Below are 21,134 nucleotides of genomic sequence, written 5' to 3'. Positions count from 1 at the left end.
CTTGGTGGGAATGTGTGGAGGAGAAGATGGAGGCGAAGAGCATTAGCCAGCCTGGTATCATCGCTCTCTCCCTCCTTTCCATCACTTAACCTCCCTCTCCTCCACCTTCTGGTTTTAATCTTGTCAGAAAAAGAGCATTCTGACTTGTTTGTTCTTTTTGTTGTTTACTTTTTCTGTTCCTTTCCTTCTGTTTAGTCTTGTTTTTGTTGTTGTTTTTTTATGTAGTTTGTTCACAAATTTCCTTCTTTGGGAATTATCTGTTAAATGTATTTTAATGAGCATTCATCACATCCCTGCATTTTTCTCTTTTCCCAGATTATTTTATTTTTATTTCGGGGCAGCTGTAGCTCAGGAGGCCAGTTGGAAGACTAGTGATTCGATACCAGCTTCCCCAGACTACATGTCAGAGTATCCAAGGGTGCCGCCAGGAAATCTGGGCCCTATGAAAGATAATGGCATAGGGCCCCCGTATGAGTGTGTGTGTGTGTATATTATATATATATTTAAATATATATATATATATATATATATATATATATATATATATACACACACATATATATATACACACACATTATATATATATATATATATATATATATATATATATATACACATACATACTCATACGGGGCCCTATGCCATTTTTTTCTTTTATATACAATATACGGTATATATATATATATATATATATATATATATATATATATATATATATATATATATACAGTCATGGACAAAATTGTTGGTACCCTTTGGTTAATGAAAGAAAATATCACAATGGTCACAGAAATAACTTGAATCTGACAAAAGTAATAATAAATAAAAATTCTATGAAATTTAACCAATGAAAATCAGGCACTGCTTTTCAACCATGTTTCAACAGAATTATTTAAAAAAATAAACTCATGAAACAGGCCTGGACAAAAATGATGGTACCCTTAACTTAATATTTTGTTGCACAACCTTTTGAGGCAATCACTGCAATCAAACAATTCCTGTAACTGTCAGTGAGACTTCTGCACCTCTCAGCAGGTATTTTGGTCCACTCCTCATAAGCAAACTGCTCCAGTTGTCTCAGGTTTGAAGGAAGCCTTTTCCAGACGGCATGTTTCAGCTCCTCCCAAAGATGCTCAATACGATTTAGGTCAGGGCTCATAGAAGGCCACTTTAGAATAGTCCAATGTTTCGTTCTTAGCCATTCTTGGGTGATTTTAGCTGTGTTTTGGGTCATTGTCCTGTTGCAAGACCCATAACCTGCGACTGAGACCAAGCTTTCCGACACTGGCCAGCACATTTCTCTCTAGAATCTCTTGATAGTCTTGAGATTTCATTGTACCGGCACAGATTCAAGACACCCTGTACCAGATGCAGCAAAGCAGCCCCAGAACATAACAGAGCCTCCTCCATGTTTCAAAGTAGGGACGGTGTTCTTTTCTTCATATGCTTCATTTTTCCATCTGTAAACATAGAGCTGATGAGCCTTGGCAAAAAGTTCCATTTTTGTCTCATCTGTCCATAGGACATTCTCCCAGAAGCTTTGTGGCTTGTCAACATGTAGTTTGGCTTTTTTATGATTTGTTTTCAACAATGGTGTCCTCCTTGGTCGTCTCCCATTAAGTCCACTTTGGCTCAAACGACGACGGATGGTGCGATCTGACACTGATGTTCCTTGAGCTTGAAGTTGACCTTTATTCTCTTTAAAAGTTTTTCTGGACTCTTTTGTTACCGTTCGTATTATCCGTCTGTTTGATTTGTCATCAGTTTTCCTCCTGCGGCCACGTCCAGGGAGGTTGGCTACAGTCCCATGGATCTTAAATTTCTGAATAATATGTACAACTGTAGTCACAGGAACATCAAGCTGCTTGGAGATGGTCTTATAGCCTTTACCTTTAACATGCTTGTCTATAATTTTCTTTCTAATCTCCTGAGACAACTCTTTCCTTTGCTTCCTCTGGTCCATATTGAGTGTGGTACACACCATGTCACCAAACAGCACAGTGACTACCTGTAGCTTATATATAGGCCCATTGACTGGTTACAAGATCGTAGACACCTGTAATGCTAATTAGTGGACACACCTTGGATTAACACGTCCCTTTGGTCACATTATTTTCAGTCTTTTGTAGGGGTACCATCATTTTTGTCCAGGCCTGTTTCATGAGTTTATTTTTTTAAATAATTCTGTTGAAACATGGTTGAAAAGCAATGTCTGACCTTCATTGGTTAAATTTCATAGAATTTTTATTTATTATTACTTTTGTCAGATTCAAGTTATTTCTGTGACCATTGTGATATTTTCTTTCATTAACCGAAGGGTACCAACAATTTTGTCCATGACTGTATATATATATATATATTTTTTTTTTTTTTTTTTTTTTTTTTTTTTTTTTCTTTCCACCCACCACATCATATTATTCAACAAGGATAAAATCTGTTTAAGGATGCACTCAACATCACTGCTTAGTTTCAATATAACTCTTTGAACATTGCTCACCTTCTTCATTGGGACAGGTGGGGGACGGGTTATGTGGAGATGGGGCTGCTGCTGGCTCATCTGTTTTAATATTTTGAAGGGGTAAGGAAAGGAAAACTAATTTAATATAGATATCTTACTAAAATGTACTCCCTCTGAGGTCTGTCGCATTTTCATCTTGCCTGGTCTTGTTGTGAAAGTTTGTGAAGTGTCAACCCTGTGAGCTTTGTGGATTAAACAGGCTACTCGCCCACTGGATTATCTACAGACATACGATGAGTTTACTATAAACGCTAAAGAAGCTTGGTTTGATTAAAGATTTTATTTTATTTTTCCAAGGTAACTCGCGAACCGTCGGCTCGCGCATCACTAGGCATCATCCAGGCGATGCCTCTGACCTCAGAGGGAGCGGACTAAATTAGCTTGTAGGTAGCTAGCTTATGAGCAACAGGTTAATCTCAACCTCACCTTTCTTGGTGAAAAAATGGGTCACATATTGGCATCCTCTCTTCTGTCTTTCATTTCGCTCCTTTCGCTCTCTCCTTTTTTGAAAACCCGACTTATTTTTCCCTCGCTGCATTTTTAATATTCGATGCTTCCGACAGGTTCATTCAAACTGATGCGCTATTACAGCCAGGACCAAACCATTTAGTTTTATGGAGGTGGCCGTCAATAACAATTTTTTTTTTTTATCATTTTACTACTGAAAAATAAGTTAGAACAGAGTGGCAATTTATTTTACTGCTACATTTTCTCATTATACTTGAAAAAATAGCTATTATTTCTAGATAATGCTTAATAATTTTCTTATATATTTTTATATCTCAATGGGCCCCTATCAAGTCGTGGGCCCTTGGAATCTTCCTAACTTTTCCCCCCCATACGGCGCCCCTGAGAGTATCACTGAGCAAGACACTGATCCCCACGTTGCCTCCGATGTGTGTAAATGATAGGTAGCACTCTGTGGATAACTCCTAAGGAGAGCTGTATGATTGCGTGTGTGAAAAGTGCTATATAAGTACTGTCCATTTACCATTCATTTTTTCAGTCAGATTAAATATCAAAATAGTTTGTAGGTTCAGCGCTGAGTTATGTTTATACACAAGAACTTCAGATCTTAAGTAACTAAAGCCATCTTGATATATTTTACTAATATCAGAATTTATACTGTGAGCCTTTTGGATTAAAGATATCAAGCGGCAACCTCCGCGGTAAAATGTGAAGCCTATGCGGAAATGCAAAAAATTGCAGTTCACCCCTCATCCGCTAGGGGCTGGCTCCAAAACAGAGTCAGTCCCCATAGACTCCTATGTTAAAAAGACCAACTTCACAGCAGAAAAAACATGTTTAAAGTCTGGTACAAAAAACATTTTAGGATTAATAGGTCAAGTTTACCTTCATGACAATTGACATGACATGACAAATTCGGCTTAACTAGAGGTGTGCCCTATTGACTGACAGGTATCGCAATATCTACGGCAACAAGGGAGAGTGCAGCACAACCGCGTTTTTTTTTAGCCGGCTAAGGGCGCGCCTTAGCTTTAGCCTGCCTACCTCCATTAGTAGGTTAGCTACCGTTAGCTTCAGGTTAGCTTGGTTAGCTCTTAGCTACAGGCAGCTCGGAGTTTGATGGGTGTCAATCATCCACCCCCACCTTCACGGTCCCCCTCTCAGCTTCACCCTCATGCCCATATTTGGATTTTCTGGGAATAATCACATGCGTGATGCTGCCAAGATGGCGACAGTGGGAACCGCCCAATGAGCTTCAATTCAGCTCTTCAGAAACCTACGGGTGACGTCACGGAGGCACCATCCATTTTTTATATACAGTCTATAAACAATATTCTACACTGAAATAAATAAAAAAATGTATAGAGCTGGCATACTGTACAATTTCGTACACAAACACACACAAAAGAGATCATCCATTACAATTTTGACTTTCATTGGTTATTCCACAAGAAAGAATGACATTTTTCTCCAAAAAGCATCAATGTTTTAGGGGATTTGTACCAACTGGCAAACTGTTAGAGTTTGCTGGTCAAAGCCATCTATTTTTTATTAACTATGGATTAAGCAGACCCTATGGGTGTATTGTGCTTCTTCATGTACAACAGTTTGTGTGTTCTTTGAAGGCATGTTCTCAACTTACAAAGTCTGGCTGGTTTATGATTTAATGAGGACATGTGACAAAAATATCTTTTCTATAGAGAGACAGGAAGTGAGAAGGAAAGAGTTAGCGCGAAGAGAGGAAGATATCAAGGACATTTGGAGAAATATCTGTCAAGTCAGCTGGGACATCTTAGCTCTAAATCCTCGACCATCCCTCAGTGTCTTCACAAATGTCTAAAAGCAGCCGCTTTGCCAACTTTCTAATCTGCTGCCTGCATTCAGCCCATTTTAATTAACAATCAAGCCACTTTACTGTGATCTGTGTTTTGACGCCGCATGATTCATCTCTCTGTATGGGTGTGGGTGTGGGTGTGTGTGTGTGTGTGTGTGTGTGTGTGTGTGTGTGTGTGTGTGTGTGTGTGTGTGTGTGTGTGTGTGTGTAAAAGAGAACAACAAACATTGGTTGTATCACTGCTTCTTTTAGTTTTCCACTGTATTTATAATCCCACAAAAAGACAATTTCCAACACAAGTGCACAAGAAATAAGGGTCACTTAAGAGCCTGTAACTTTTAAAAGACTAATAAAACACACTGCTTGTTACTAATGGAAAGGTCAGTCTATAAGCAATAATATCCTCTGGACTTATGACAGTTGTATCTCTAATACTGACTTAGTCCCACTCCACTATTTACTAATCTCCTATGAACTTTTCTGTGCGCCTCAAAATGCTGTGTTTTTGCTGTGTTAACATGGTTTGGGTATGTCAAACCTTTTTTTTTTCACCCCTCATTTAATGAATGAAAGTTTTAAAACCACACTTATCACTTCACCAGTCATCAAGAAATTAGAAACTATCAAGCTACAAGGAAAAGTGCTAGTGGCCCAAGAGCATAGAATTATTCCTGGTGGACAGTAACTTACGCCTTCTTGCTCTGCCTGAGGAGTAGCCGTCAGACTCCATATAAGTCCTCTTTGTTGCTTGTGTTAGCCTATCATTTAATTGTCTCATCATGGGGGATGCAAAGTAGTCCCACAAATAGTCAGGGCAGGTTCCTTTAATGTTCAGCAAAGAATACGGTAAGCTGTCTGACATCACCTCATATGAACTGAAGGAAAAATCTATAGCTGTTGCATTGATAGCTAGTGTTGTGCACTAAGTCCAACAAAAAATATATATCTTACAGTGTTAACATAATTAAACTTTTAAACTTTTGACATCTCTAATTGTTTAAACTATGTTTTAGTATTTGCAGAGCTCTTATAATTGCTTATTAGCTGCCACTAAACCAAATTTCTACATTTACACATCAATGAGCAGTTAATTCTTTTGTCCCCTTTTCTTATTAAGTTCATTCATTTTGAACTTGTATGAATCACTAAAGTTAGACTGGCAGTAAAAACTGCCAGATAACATGGGCCAAAAAAATGCACATTTATAAGGCACCCCAAACAGATATTAACTGGAAATATTACCAGCATAATCAACATGATTTGAATTTGACCCATCAGACAGTCGTCAGTAGTTAAGCTGTGACACCAGGTGAGTGATGTGGGACGGTCTTACCGCTGCATAGGGTATGTTACAGAGCTAATCACATGTGGACACTTGGATTTCACAAAACCAACAAAAAGAAAGGTTTTGTGTCTCCAGGTTACCTTCATTTTCACATAAAACAAGAGATAATGTGCTGTGTGTGTGCAGTTCAAAAGCAAGCAGATGAGAAGTTTGTGCTGGAGAGGATGATGGAGCAATGATGGTAGTTTCTAGAACACATTCTCCGAAGCTTTCCACTTAGTTTCTCACACGTCAAAAGGTGTGATAAAAAAAAAAAAAATCTCATGAATTAACTTCAGACAAACACGACTGAAATGAGATTATTCCAAAAGCAAAGTCTGCTGTCTTCACTGTCAGATGAAGCCTGACATTCTATTCACGATATAGAGAAACAACGTCTTACATGAAGCGGTATAACAAGTTTAACTGATAAGCCCCAGCGACAGATGGAAATTCATTATATGGAGCAGGTGAAATCCCTTTACTTTATATCATACTTGTAAACATCAAAGGATGGAGGCGACAAGAAATGTGTGTTACTTGTACAGGACCGTTTCTTGTTGAATATTTTGTCTAGTAACTGAAATGTGAACACAATCTACACTGTATTATTTATAGATTTTAAATTGTGATATAATAAATAGATCTGCACAGTGTTAGCAACTGCAGGTACATGATCAGAAAAAAGGACCTTGCATTCTTGCTGAAATATGAGCAATTTGTCAGCTGACTGTGTTCCATGTGGAACGAAGGAACTGCTTGATAGATGGTTTGGCAGGAGCTTATTTCCGTCTGGTTTTTAAAAATAAAAAATAAAGACAGAAAATAGCTTTGGCCAGAATGTGTGGAAACATGACTGTCAAGTGGTTTTTGAACAAGGTCCTGAATAAATGGAGCTGGATGAAGGTTGTGGGACATTCTTTGGAGAAAATACAAAATACAATATGTCCCCATGAAAACAGCAAAACATTAATATTTTTATCATTTTTTTAGGTTCATTCATTAACTATCTCACTTAAAATAAATCACATTTTTTAATATATTTGGCATATTATTATTACATTTTTACTTAATGAGCATACTTTGTGTTTCATGGTACAACACATTGCCAAATCAGGGCTCTGCACACCCACTCTTGCCATCCAGCACTTCCAGTCTGGCACTGTGCTTCAACTCCAGTCTGCCAGCTTCTTTAAACAATGACGTTAGGGCACCTTTTAAGTTTTAAGACTGACCTTCTGCAGTTGATCATTTATGCCTTTAGAAGTTATCATCAAAGTTGGTGGCATAATGAATTTGATTTAATAAAATTACTTTATTAATCAACAGAAATGATATTTATAGATAATTATTAAACTTCATGTTGTTGAGTGGATGTGTCCAGTGTTTGCCAATTTTAGTAGATGCGCTAATTGCATAAAGATGTTGGTCAGTTGACTGGTGACCTGTCTAGAGTGTACATTGCTTCTAGCAGCTGGGATAAGTTCCCCCACTACGCTTCATTGGAATAAGTTGATATAGAGGATAGATGGATGGATGGATGGATGGATGGATGGATGGTGTTATGGGTAATTGTTTCTATGTCTAAATTACACTCAGTATGGATACATACACTGTAAGAAAACAACTGCTAAATTTACAGTAAAATACTAGCCGCAGGGTTGCCAGCCAGTTACTGTAACAGTAACCTTGTTGAAACATAATTAAAGTTTTTTTTACTGTAATTTCAGATACTGTAATATACTGTATTTTTATGAAAATATAGTATATTGCATGTGATTATTTTACATTTAAATATTGTATATTCTACAGTAAATGACCCAATATTGTAAATTTACTGTATTTTAAGATATGAATGAAATACTACATATGAAAATTTGGCTGATTTCCAGTGCTAGTTAATAAAAGTTTAACTATGAACACTTAAATACATATCATTTTCCACCAATGTAGTAAAATGCAAAAGTTTTCTTTCAAGAAAAAAAAAAAAAAACCCACACACAATATCATTTATTTATTTCAAAGTAGTCCTTTATCTCTGGGAAAGCACGGAAATTGTATTGACCTCTATAAACATGGCAATATACACAAAACCATGTTACCATAACAATGCACACTAAAAGAAATCTAAAAAGGGCAAATGTATTTAAATATTTTTACAATGCATGACCTTTCAGGAAAAAACATGTTAAAGACTGAAAAAATACTGTTGCTGTAATGAAGCAGTTCTTGAACAATTAAGTTCCATTGTGGCCACAGTCACTTGATGCAGAACAGTTTAAAACCTCCACGTCCAAGCTCCAGCAGGTCCCTCTCCACATCTGTTGAATGATCCATGATACAACTAGAAAAGACACTAAAATCAAGTTTTTTTCTTGGATTGGTATCAAATAACTTTTTGGTTTAAATGTTCATTTCTCCACATATTTGTAATGTCTACGGCACAGACACAATTCAGTCCTCAACGCCACGGTCCTGCAGGTTTTAGACCTTTTCTTGCTTTAACACAACTGATTTAAATTTGTTGAAGGATCAATACATGTAAAACCTGTAGGACTGTGACCTTAAATAACTGGAGTCATTGGTCAGAATTTTACTTACCTGTGAATGGACTCCAGTGTGAATGCTGCCTCGTCTTGATACTCCATGTTGAAGATGTAGAATGTAGAAAAAAGTGTTGCAAGGCCAAACAGGAAGGTGAGAGGTACACCTTCACTAACAATCTCGCCTCGATACTCACCATCCAGCTATTAACACTCATGGTGTCTCCTGCGATAAGGAATGCAAAAGATAGTATTAGTTTTCAGAGAACTAACATATTTCATCCCTTTACAAAACAGTTTTCTTCACCAAGTTTCTGTCTGTCACAATATTAACCATCCACAAAAATATTCAAAGAAAGATGCAAAGAAAGGGATCTTTTTTGCATGATTAACTTCAAACATTGAGAACAATGTGCCAATTTTACATATTATTTACAAAACTGAAGTAAATGACGTTAGTGAATATTTACTTAGTACAATGAACTGTGGACTGGGGGACAGGTCATATGTTGCTTGAACGTCTGCTAAGGTGACATACCAGTTCACTTTCAGAACATACGTTACCTAAAACAAGAAGGAACAAAAATGGAATTTTGTGGTTGTTGAAAACTACTAAAGAAAATACGCACATTTACACTGCCGAACCACTTAACAGAATACAATCACTAATGACCACCAAAAAACTTAAAATTAAATCAATCTCAAACTCCTTTGTATAGACTACACCTTGACCAATTGAGTTAAATTCTGGACATTTATGAGGAATCAGAAACACAAAGTGAACTTAAAAGAAAAAAAAGTCAGGAATAAAGTAAAAAGCTGTGTGCATATTCAGTTCATTTGGTCAAGTGTCATCACACTGAGAAGGCCAATCCAATTGAAATTCCCAGTAAAATGCTTCAATAAACATAGAGATACATAAATATACACAACAGTTAATGTTATTATCTATCCAGTTTACACAGTCTTTTTTCAGCTGTATTTTAATTTTTAAAAACCCTACATTGCTGTTTTATTGAATATTTAATGACATCAGCCTCTGCAGCATCCATACCTGACTGAATCTGTTGAATGAGCTGATCTCAGGGACACATATCACTCCAAGCTGAACTCATACAGCCATTTATTGTAGCATTTACTTACTTCATAAATTACTGTACAGACCTAAACAGCACGCCTTTGTCTTAAGAGGAAAACTCCTGTTGTTTGACCATCAACACAAAAACCTGAATGTAGCAGATGAAAATCACTTTACCAAAATTCAGCATTAGGGCTACATAGCTCCCCATTTTTACTCCCTCTATACCTGAAAAGTGGTTGGTACCTGCCTGCAGCTTCGAAGAACTCCAAAGGTCTGCACAAGTGCTGCAAGGGTCTGCTCACCCTTGCATCACCTGTCCCTCTCCTCCTCTTCCTCATCATAATTTCATTATATTCTGTGTAAAGATCTAATCTCCAATGTTTAAAGATGTTTTTGATGTTGCTAGAATACCTGTATATCTTCCCACACACGTCAGCAGCGCTGTTGCTGTTCAGCTCTACACATGATGCTATGCAGGCTGCTGCATCGCTGTGCACTATGTCACACGAATATGCCAGGCGGAAGAAAAAGTAGTTCCTACCAACAGGGTATCATTTAGACAAGATCCTGACATTATAGCTATATATATATATATATATATATATATATATATTCCCACTGTTTTCCAGATTGTGAAAAACTACATTTTTATCCAAAATGAACAAAATATCAATATTCTAGCTGGTATTGGAGGTATTGAAATTTCAGTATCAATCCGCACATCGCTACTCAGCACTGCACCGCTCTTCAGCTATAAAATAGTCGTTTTAAGAATATCAAAAAAATGTTTAAACATTTACCCTGTACATGAAGAGATTAAACAGCTATAGATTTAAACCAGAAACATCAGCTTAATTTTCAAGCTAAATAAGGTCCTTCAAATGAGCTACAGAGCACTTTATGTGGCGTTAACTGTCAAGCTAACCCTGTTAGCAAAGAGAAAAATAGTAAGTAATTTGTCTATAATACTACTTTTATGAACCGTTAAAGTTGTCATAGAGTAGGAGTAAAACTGTAAAATAATAAATTTTAATAAAGTAATTCACATACCTCGTGTAATTCTCCTCTCCTTGCAACTTTATTTTTTAAATTTACAGTACAACTCTGCACGTCATCCAATCATCTAATAAAACGTCCGTTGCCTTTTGAAATGATTGATGTTCACAGCATAATGCCGTATTAATTAAAACCAGCTGCTTACTGTAAAATTCTGCTTTACTTTTTTACAGCAGTTTGTTACAGTGCATGCACATTTTTTGTGGTCAGTTGCATGTTTGTGAAATAGAAAATAAACACAAGCTATACAAAAATTTATTATCATCCCACAAGATTTCTGTGCAATAAAAACACTTCAGACAGTGCCCCAAACTTTAGATAAGCTCCAGAGCAGCAGATTGTATTCTGTTCTACTCAGCTATAATGCAGAAATGTAATGTTTTGCTCCATCCGTGACCAACCTATGGTGTTCAGGAAATCAGGCAGATGAAGTTGCTCATTTTCTGTAACTAATTACATTTGTTTGTTTTCCTGTTGCAGTAACTTATCAACAAAACCCAAAGTTGCTTTTGCTGTTGCTATGGTTACCTACATGCGATACAGGATGAGCCAGTTCATAGTTTTAAAACTGAGAAACAAACAGATGGGCTGTGTCCAAATGTGCACCCTACTTCCTACATTTTGCCCTATATAGGGGTCACGTCATTTTGTAGGGGGAGTCCGAATGTCCAGAGAGAAAAAAGTAGGGCACTCAAACTTACCCACAATGCATCTTGAAAAGTAGTGCGCATCGATGGCCCCTAGGCGGGTCAATATAGACCACAATGCATTGCAGGCAGAAGCTCATCATGGCGCAAGAAGGCAAAAAAAATCGAGTGGCACGAAATGACCTATAAAGTATTTCATTAATCATATTCATAAGGAATAAAAATACAAATATTTACACACAATTTTGGATTGGATTTGGAATGACATCTTGACGCATGTTGTGGTTGCCGTGGTGATGGCTGGTAGTCATGTTGTCTGCGGCAAGGAAAAAATAGACAGCTTTGTGTCCGAATCGCCAAGAGAATGAGTCACTATGTAGTGTGCTATGTAGTGCAGCCCTATGTAGTGAACGTAGGGTTGGGGAGTAGGGTGGACATTCGGACACAGCCTTGGTGACATTAAGCAATCGATATCAAGTCCAAGCCACATCGTTCCTTTTAATAATTTGGAAAGTTGGTTAACTTTTACAAGCTTTGACTGCAGCTGTGACTTTATGAAATTTATTTACCTTGTCGGTTGGTCAGTAAAATATATTTGATTGGTGTTATGAAGTATAATATTATTGGATAAATGGCCATGTTGGTTTGCACGTTTTAGCAAATGTGGGTTGCCCCATTAGGCAAATGTAAGTAAAAACTGAGAAATAACTTAGAAATATACAGAATGTTTACAATAATAACAGCATACATTCAGGGCTTTTACATGCCCGTGGTGATAATGTACTAGAGAAATGTAGTTATAGCTTGTGTGTTAGAGGGATGAGTGAAGTTTGACGAATGGTTTCTGTGTGGATTGCACTGTAGTCTTGTTTCAATATCAGTGTTGCAGATTTTCCACATGTCATATTGTCTAAATGAAGCAGATGTACTGGGATCACTTCCCTATTAAATCCCATGGCAAAGTGACCCCAAACTTTTGAACGGTAGTGTATATATATATTTGGTGGGGGTGTTGGTCTGGATTTTTTTGTGAGGAGAAACATGCAAACCTTAGATCTCAGCTCTAATATTCACATGCACTACAACTCATGTCATTGTTTTGTGCGACAGCAGCTGAACTGCACCCTCAGCACACTATCTTTTTATAACCAGATGAAAATGTGCACTTTTTTTCCATTAGTCCCCTGAATTCCACATTTAGCTGTTGCGAATCGAACTTGTTAGTCAGACGTTGTGATTCTCCTACATGTGTGCATTCCTCCCGCTCACATTGTCTCTGCTACTACTCGGGGTCTTTGCATTTTTCCTGACTCTTGACAGCAGCTGAAAACTTTTGTCAAACTATCAAAACTTGAGCTTTGTGCCAGGAGATCTGCTAATTAAACTCAGAGTGAAACCTTTTTGCCCACATTTGGAGTTAGAATGGAACAGCAGACCGGCTCTTTTAGTATTTTAATTACTGCTCATGTGGCAATAGTGTCACGCTCCAGCAGCCTTTTTGTTGCCAAAGATTGAGATGGTCATGGATGACAAATTGCTGAAGTTATAGAAAGCTATGTAATGGATGAGCCACATGGAAATGGGACGAGATATGAGATTGTGGTGTGCTTGCAGCATAGTGTGGATGTTCTTCGTACTGTATGTGTGTTGCTATTTCTAGTAATGTAAATGAGGACCGATGGCAGTGCTGCTCAGGAGCTTCTGGCATGTGCATGCATGTGTTTGCTGTATTTGTGTGTGTGTGTGTGTGTGCAACGCTGCTTTAGGCCATTCTCACCTCTCTGTAACACTATTTTGCTCTTCACTTAAAGGTCTCTTCCTCCTTTGCTCGAACTTGAGGAGAGAAATTCTTGCTATGGATTAAATATAAACTTTATTTAAACTTGCCCTGAGTCCAATTGTGTTTTTTGTCTGTGTCTTGCTGATGCAAGTCGATAGTTTCTTGTTTCCACAAACTAAGGAACGATATCTGTCTCCTCCTCCTGCATTATTAAATAAAGCAGGAGAATTAGCTTTCTGCCCTGGGGACTGAGTGATTGAGTTTGTGGATGTGTGTTACAGGAAGAAAATCTTACAGCTTCAAACTTAGAAGCTCAGCAGAGCTGGTGCATGCTTAAATGAATTCATGACTGCATATGTCTCTATAACTGTGGTAGTTGGGAGGATTCTTGACATGTTTCTTAACACGCACACGCAGGCTCACACGCAGCTGGTTTCATGCCTTCCCATGCTGACTTGTAAGCTGAGCACGACAGCGTCAGGTGCGTGCTTTTATATAACAGATGGAAGTGTGGAACTAGCCCTTCATGTTCAACACCCATGTCTAGCAAATGTATTTAAATATATTCATAAAGTGAACACGTTTCTCCACTGTTGTGTGTATGTGGATGTAATATCAATCCAAAGAGTAATGCAGAACATGCGTCTGCTTTGATTAATCCTTGTTTAACCTGCCTTGGCATTTTTCCATCATACCTGTAGTTGATGATGATGAAAAAAAACACTAGAAGCAGTAGATCTGAAACTTGTGAAAGGTTAAAAGACTCACAACTGTCTCATATCCTCGTGCGATAACGGTTCAGTCCAACTCTTGTGATACTGATATAATTTTGGGAGAAAGTAACATAGCTGACTTTTTTTTTTTTTTTTTTTTACTTGTCTTCTGCAGCATGGTAGCAGCAGAATGATGGTCTGGCTGCTGTGTTGTGCTGAGCATTATGGGTATTAGGCTCCTCTCATTACCATTCATTCATTTTAATCGTGGGATTTATATAATCTTGCTGGATCTGACTGGTCAACAACCAAAGTACCAGAAACACACACACAAAAAAAAAACCTTAACAAAAGTAGGTCTAAACCTACTGGACAACTCAGTGACTGTGCGGAGTATGAGAAATGAGGAGTGGTCAAAGAAGAGAATGATAGTGCAAATGTGACCACACCTGACACAGCTGACTCTGACAGTGAGCTGGTTTATAAGGACACTGGGATTTCTGCAATGCAGAAAACAGAATTGTGGAAATTGGCAATGAAGATGTAATCAATTGTAAAACATGGAATATTGTGAATTATGCTCATGTGTAGGTGTGATCTTTTGTCACTTGCTGGCTGGCTGGCTGGCTGGATGGATGGATGGATGGATATATACTTTATTAATTCCATGAGGGAAATTTCTTATAAGCAGAATATATACAAGAGAAGCATAAAAAAACTCAGTAAATAAATAGCAAGATATTTGGGAAGACGGTGAAAGGGTGTGATCATCTCTCACACGTGGGAGATTTACTGTACAGACTTATTGTAAATGGGAGGAATGATTTTTTTAGACCTTTTTTTATGACAGTGGAGCTGAAACACTAGTCTGTTAGAGAAAGAGCTCCACTCGCCCTCCAGTGTATTGTGTGGGATGTGTGAGGAATTGTCCATGATAGAGACCAGTTTGTTTAGAGACCTCCTGTGTCTGACTTTTTGCAGTGTTTCCAGGTTCTGTCCAATGATCTTGCCCTATTTTATCAATTTAAGAGAATTTCACAGTTCCTAAGCCAAATGAACAAAACAAGATGAGAGTTGAATGTATTTTGACAGCTAAAGCCTCCTGACTGTGTGACCTCACCTGCACTAACGGGGCTCAAGTCTTTTCCCTGATGTTAAGCAGTTGCTAAGGGGTCAGCAGAAACATTAAAGTTGTCCAAAAGATTGAGAAATCCCATGCGACTCTAGAAAAATAAAAAAGCTTTGGGCTGAAAGTATAGACGTAGATAAACGAGGAGGAACGTCAGTAGGAGAACAAGAGCTGCCTCCATCAAACTCACCCTGTGTGTTTGAGCCGCACCTGGAGGTTTGAATTTAAGGACCATTTGCTGCATGTCATCCCCTTTTCTGACCCCCTTTACTGCCAAGCAACTATCCAATAAAGGTCTCTAGAGTTGAAAGAAAAAAATCTTAAAAGGAATAGGATATATTCCTATTGAAATGTTTAAATTTTATACACCTACCACATGATTAGGACGAAATTAGGTCGCGTAAAACACAGGATGTGGGAAAATATCAAATAGAAACTGGAAAAAATAAAATTGGATTCATGAGGTGCCACGTTTTATTTGTAAACCAGTTGCTCTGGTCTTTTGACCTGTGCAATTTAAGTACATGTAAAGGTAGAATATGTGGGTTTGCAGCAGTGAACATTTGGGAAATTAGTTGTTAAAAATGTTTTATTTGTTTGTGTTTGTTTAGATGCAGAATAGATCTTTTGCTTCAACCAGCTGCCTTTTGCCACCAGTGTAAGCCTGTAAGGTACAATTAAATATGTCTTCTTCCCCATGAAAAATTAACACAATATGTTAAACAAAATGTGAATCTTGGCATAAAAAAATACTTCTGCTTCTAGGGATTCAATAAAAGTCAAGTAAAGTTAATGTTCTTAAGGGAAATTGGTATTTCCCTAATTTTAGTAATTGTGAACTTTATGTTGAAAAGAAAAACAACAGCACAGTTGCCACATTGCTGGTTCTGCACTTTTAACTATCATTTCAAAGACAACTTAAACAAAATGCTATCATGTAATGTAGCAAAATTTCCAGGTATATTAACATCCATATAGATATAATGCATTGCTCAGATTGCACAATGGGAGTATTTAAGCTGGGACCATGAACTGTTCTACTCATGTGGAAGTGTTTTACTGCACATTATGTGTTTAAATGAGGTCCTGTTGCAAATTCAGAGCTGATGCAGCAACACAGTTTCACTACAGAATGTGTAATAAATATGTATTCAGCAGTTTTCATTAAAGCTCAAAGATCGTTTGCATTTCTTAAACTGTTGTGCATAGTAAAAATATCAAATATAAAATTACTTATTTTTCAAGGCTTCAATAGCATGAGATGGCAATGTTTTTCTTTACAAATATCAATAGGTTTGCGTGCCATGTTACATGACAATATCATAATGTGATTTTGCCTAATAGAGACACTAAAGACTTTCTAGCAAGCTGAAGTCCAATTGTTCAGCGTTCTGAAACTTCTATGTTTTGTATGTGGTAACAAACATGTCTCCTACATATTTACCTGTGAGCAGGGTTGGACTGGCCATCTGGCATACCAGACACATTTCATATATTGGTCTAACTGGTCCATAAAACTCAGTAAGTCAGCAGCCCAACTAACACTGGGCCGGCCCACTTCATTTTTAAAAACCACCCACTTTCACTGTGGTCTCTGCACCTGAGTAATTCATTCATCCAAATAGTCAGCACAGAACTTTCTTTCCTCACCACCGACAAATGAAACGCTTTGATGTGCGGCCCATTGGTTCTTCTCTTAACTGACACCAGGCTGAACTGAATATTTTAAACCCGTGTGGTTCTGAGCCAGTGGATGCAGCTACCTGTCAGAACGGAGGAGAGGCAACAGAGAGGAGGTGCAGAGAAACTGCACGATAAAAGAAAAAAAGATGCTGCCAAATGCTCAAAAAATGATTGACATGTTTGCCACAGCAGGACCTGCATCAGCTGCCAGTGATGATGATGGTAGAAGCTATGGTAAGCTGCACTGCTTTCACATCACTGAGGTTCCATTCTGAATAAAGAGACCCATTAAACCCAGTATGTCTAATCCATTCGAGCTAGTTTGTCCAGGACCAGTTTTATCTGATCCATAACTGCTCTTGTCCTTCTCCCTCAAACAAAAAGTAATTGCTGCTTTAATATTGATCACTATGCTGGAATAAAGATGCTCATTTTATTAAATTACACTTGTAGTATTTAATGCATTCACCTTCACTGATTCTTGCTAACTTGCTGCATCGTTTAAGTAATTTTAGGGAGTTGCGCTGTTGCACATTTGCACATTTAAAGGCGTGCAAATATTTGTGGTATGCATGATCATATATGGGCCGGTATGGGCCAATAATAATAATAAAAAATAATAATAAAAAAAAAAAAAAACATAAAAGATGAATGGGAGAGATGTTGTAGTCAAGACTATAAATTAATAAGTTTACTTTGCTGTCCCATAAGTGATTGGATTAATGTATAAATGACATTATTTAGTTTTATATTAATCCCTGATAAAAGCAAGACGTGTGTTAATAAACCCCACCATTAAATCTTGACAAATATCTAAAATAAATGTTTTATATGACAAGTTTGTAGATTATACCTCAAAATAACAGTTAATGGGTGATATATGGAAAAAACTTTTGAAAATAGATGATAAAAATATAGCCTGAAGTCTTATTGTAGGCTCATTTATCACCTGATCACCCCAGATTGCCTTTCATTTAGATGTTAATCTATTTATTTTACATTACCCTCCTCCCTCTCTCTTTTGATCTTTGATTTTCACTGCAAGCCAGTCAGGCACCGGAGTAGAGAAGATATGGAAGGATATGGTGATTTTTGTATTTAATACGGTCAAGGCTGATATATCTCCTGTCTGAAGCTTGATTTTACACAGACTCTCTGCTGTACTGTGTTACATTAAGTTTGAAATTAATTTATATGCTAATCAAAAAATCGATCTTCCAACTTTCTGACAGACCATCTGCTAGATTACACTTTAACAGCTCAACGCTGCAACTGCACACCTCCAGCTATTTGATTTTTACTAAAATCTCAGCTCAGTTAACCACAAATGCTCCTCTAAATGATGTCATGTGATGAACTGCATTACGAAAAGATTTAGTAACGGCACGCTTAATGGAGATTAACTTTTTTCTTTGCTTTATATTAATTTCTGACTTAACTTGTCTCAGGAGATTAACCATTACCTTCTCTCTTTACTATAGGTCATTGCACCTGAAACCATTCTGGAAAGAATTCTGGTGCTGCATTCACTTGCACAAAGAAATCAGAATTCACTTCACAGCTTTTCTAGTGATATTGTAGGGGTGTCACGTTTCACACAAATTGGGTTTTACCTAGAAATATCTGCACAAGTGTGTCTTGGGCAGGGCTTGGAAGCATTTAATTTTTACACTAGAAATTGTATCACAGTTAACTTAAATAAGGCTTTTTTATAGCTCTTAATCTACAACAAATCTGCAGACTTGCATGCTAGTTTGCCACCTACGTCAGGCAGCAGCGGCACCACATGTGCAAGTCAAGTGAGTCAACATCAGATATTCAGCGTTGTCTGCTGGCCTGCTGTTCGGCTCAGTCAGCTACAGTAGTTTGCATGGCTGAGGCTCCTAAAAGTGCTGTTAACCACAAGATATCAAGATATACACTATTTACAAAATGTTAGGAATGATGGAATTTACAGAAAGTGTAAAGTTCATGCCAGACTGATATTATGCCATGAATGTAGGACATTTAATTATAATCATGCAATGTTAATTCCATCATCTTAAACAGTTTATCTAAACACAAGCAAACAGGGGTAGGCATACCGCAACCTAAAATGTCCATGTCTGAATAACTTGTAATGTGTTCAAGATTCAAGATTCAAAGTGTTTATTATCATTTGCCCAGAAAGGAAACAAGTTTCCCTGAACAATGAAATTCTTACTTTGCTGTCCACACTGAATGCCATAAAAGATTATAAAATACAAGAAAACAACTAAAAACTAGATAGGAGATAACGATAAAGATATAATAAAAAAAAACTGAGTAAATAATCCATGTACATAAATGTGCAGTGTGCTTCATAAACTGTTGTGCCCCATCCAACAATGAATGATTAGCTGTGCAAAAAAAACTGTCATGAGGCAGACGGTAAGATGTGCAATATCTACTATAAGTAATAAGACACACAAAACAGTAAACAGTATTTCAGTTACTATGGTTGACAATATAAAGTCAGTGTGCAGGGTACAGATGGTGTTATCAGCTGTTAAGGAATCTGATGGCCGGGGGAAAGAAAGAGTTTCTGAGTCTGGTTGTCCTGCATTTCAGACTCCTGTATCTCCTTCCTGAGCAGCTCTCCTGTGGGCTCTGTGCTGATAGATGCTCTGCAGAGAGGGCAGCGGAGTCCTGGTGATCTTGGACACAGTCTTCACCACTCTCTGCAGGCGTTTGTAGTCTGTGACAGTAGAGCTGCCGTACCACACGGTGATGCAGCTGGTCAGGATGGACTCAACGACACAGCTGTTGAAGTTTATGAGGATCTTTGGTGACATGCTGAACGTCCTCAGCCTCCCCAGGAAGTACAGCCGCTGCTGAGCTCACTTCACCAGCTGTGTGGTGTTGAGTGTCCAGGTGAGGTCCTCTCTGATGTGGACCCCCAGATATTTAAAGCTGCTCACGCTCTCCACTTCCAGCCCGCAGACAAGCAGTGGCTGATGAGGGTTCCTCTCCTTCTTTATGTCCACTATCATCTCTTTGGTCCTGTTCGTGTTGAGGGTGAGGTTGTTGTATTTACACCATGTCACCAGAGAGGCCACCTCCCTCCTGTAGGCTGCTTCGTCCCCGCCAGCGATGCGTCCTATCACAGCGGTGTCGTCCGCAAACTTCAGGATGGTGTTGTCCTTGTGGGAGGCCACACAGTCATGGGTGAACAGGGTGTAGAGGATGGGACGGAGGACACATGTGGTGTGCCAGTGTTAGTGATGATGCTGGCTAATGTCTTGTTCCTGATCCTGACAGACTGAGGCCTGCCAGTCAGAAAGTCCTGGAGTCAGTCACAGAGGATGGGGCGTAGTCTCAGGATGGGGTGTGTTAAGTGTCATCTTCGTCTGACGATGTCAACATATCAACAGTATGATGAAGAGGGCTGTTTAAATACAAGTTGTCATTGAACCAGAACATTTAGGGATGAATTCATGGTTCCAGCACTACTTTTTTTTTTTTTTTTTTATCATCTTGTTAGAACACACCATGTTATTCGATAAGTTCTGACACATCGAATAGTTGTACATGTGTATACAAAAGTTGAGCTGAATTTTTCCTTCTCTATTTTATGTACATTCTTAGATCATACATACAGTAAAGCCAAATATCGCAGGAGTAGTGTACATACAAAGTTATGTGATCCTTTGGTATTATTTTGTAAGAGGCATATCAAAACTTTATGGCAATATTATAGCACATTTGTAGAATTACATCTTCGTTTTGAATTTTTAAACTTCAACTTTAGTAAAATAAAGAAAAAAATAAATGAGATCTCCATTCATTCAGTATAGAAGATGAGTTGGAGTTGTGCATTTACATCCAAATCTAAAGATGATGTAAACCGTGAACATTTTTTTTTTCTAACTTAACGAGATGTTTGCTACTAAAACTAATTATTCATTTGTTAGGAGCTGGAGATCAAATCTAAACTGTTTATTTCTTTATGTGTTTGAACGAGCATCCAATTTGTGTTGCTACTTTTCTCTCTCATGACTTTCTGCATTGAACTCACTAAACATCTCAAAGTGTAAATGTGTTGGCAGCGGATCACTTTAAATTGCAGTTAGTTTCCTCTTTTGCTGATGAGTTGTGACAAATCATTTATCACCAGATAAGTAGAACATCTTGCCACTTTTCTTATCGTTCTAACAACATGAAGTTTGTGAGCTGAGGTGCGAGTTCACCTGACTACTTTGCATGATCCCAAGGTAAAGACAAGTAGAAGATTATGATAAAGCGATAACTTTGCTCAAACCAGCACAAAATCATTTCACTCCACTTTTACTTATCAGCACTCTGTGGAGGGTAGCTTATTTACTCTGCATAAGGGAGCA

The 21,134-nt window shown here is 37.8% G+C and overlaps 1 protein-coding gene and 1 long non-coding RNA gene across 4 annotated transcripts in view; one reads left to right on the top strand and one right to left on the bottom strand.

The window, feature by feature from the left end:
- The window catches only part of astn1 (astrotactin 1), a 400,574-nt gene that overhangs the window by 255,290 nt on the left and 124,150 nt on the right, over positions 1 to 21,134 (top strand). The window lies entirely within an intron of this gene.
- LOC121644206 lies at positions 417 to 3,364 on the bottom strand. Its single transcript, XR_006011241.1, has 3 exons — positions 2,945 to 3,364; positions 2,498 to 2,557; positions 417 to 440 (listed from the first exon to the last, which is right to left on the bottom strand). It is a non-coding gene; the product is annotated as an uncharacterized LOC121644206 (long non-coding RNA).

The sequence above is a fragment of the Melanotaenia boesemani genome, chromosome 8 (genome assembly GCF_017639745.1).
Source record: "Melanotaenia boesemani isolate fMelBoe1 chromosome 8, fMelBoe1.pri, whole genome shotgun sequence".
NCBI lineage: Eukaryota > Metazoa > Chordata > Actinopteri > Atheriniformes > Melanotaeniidae > Melanotaenia > Melanotaenia boesemani.
This window is presented reverse-complemented; position numbering and strand designations above follow the sequence as displayed.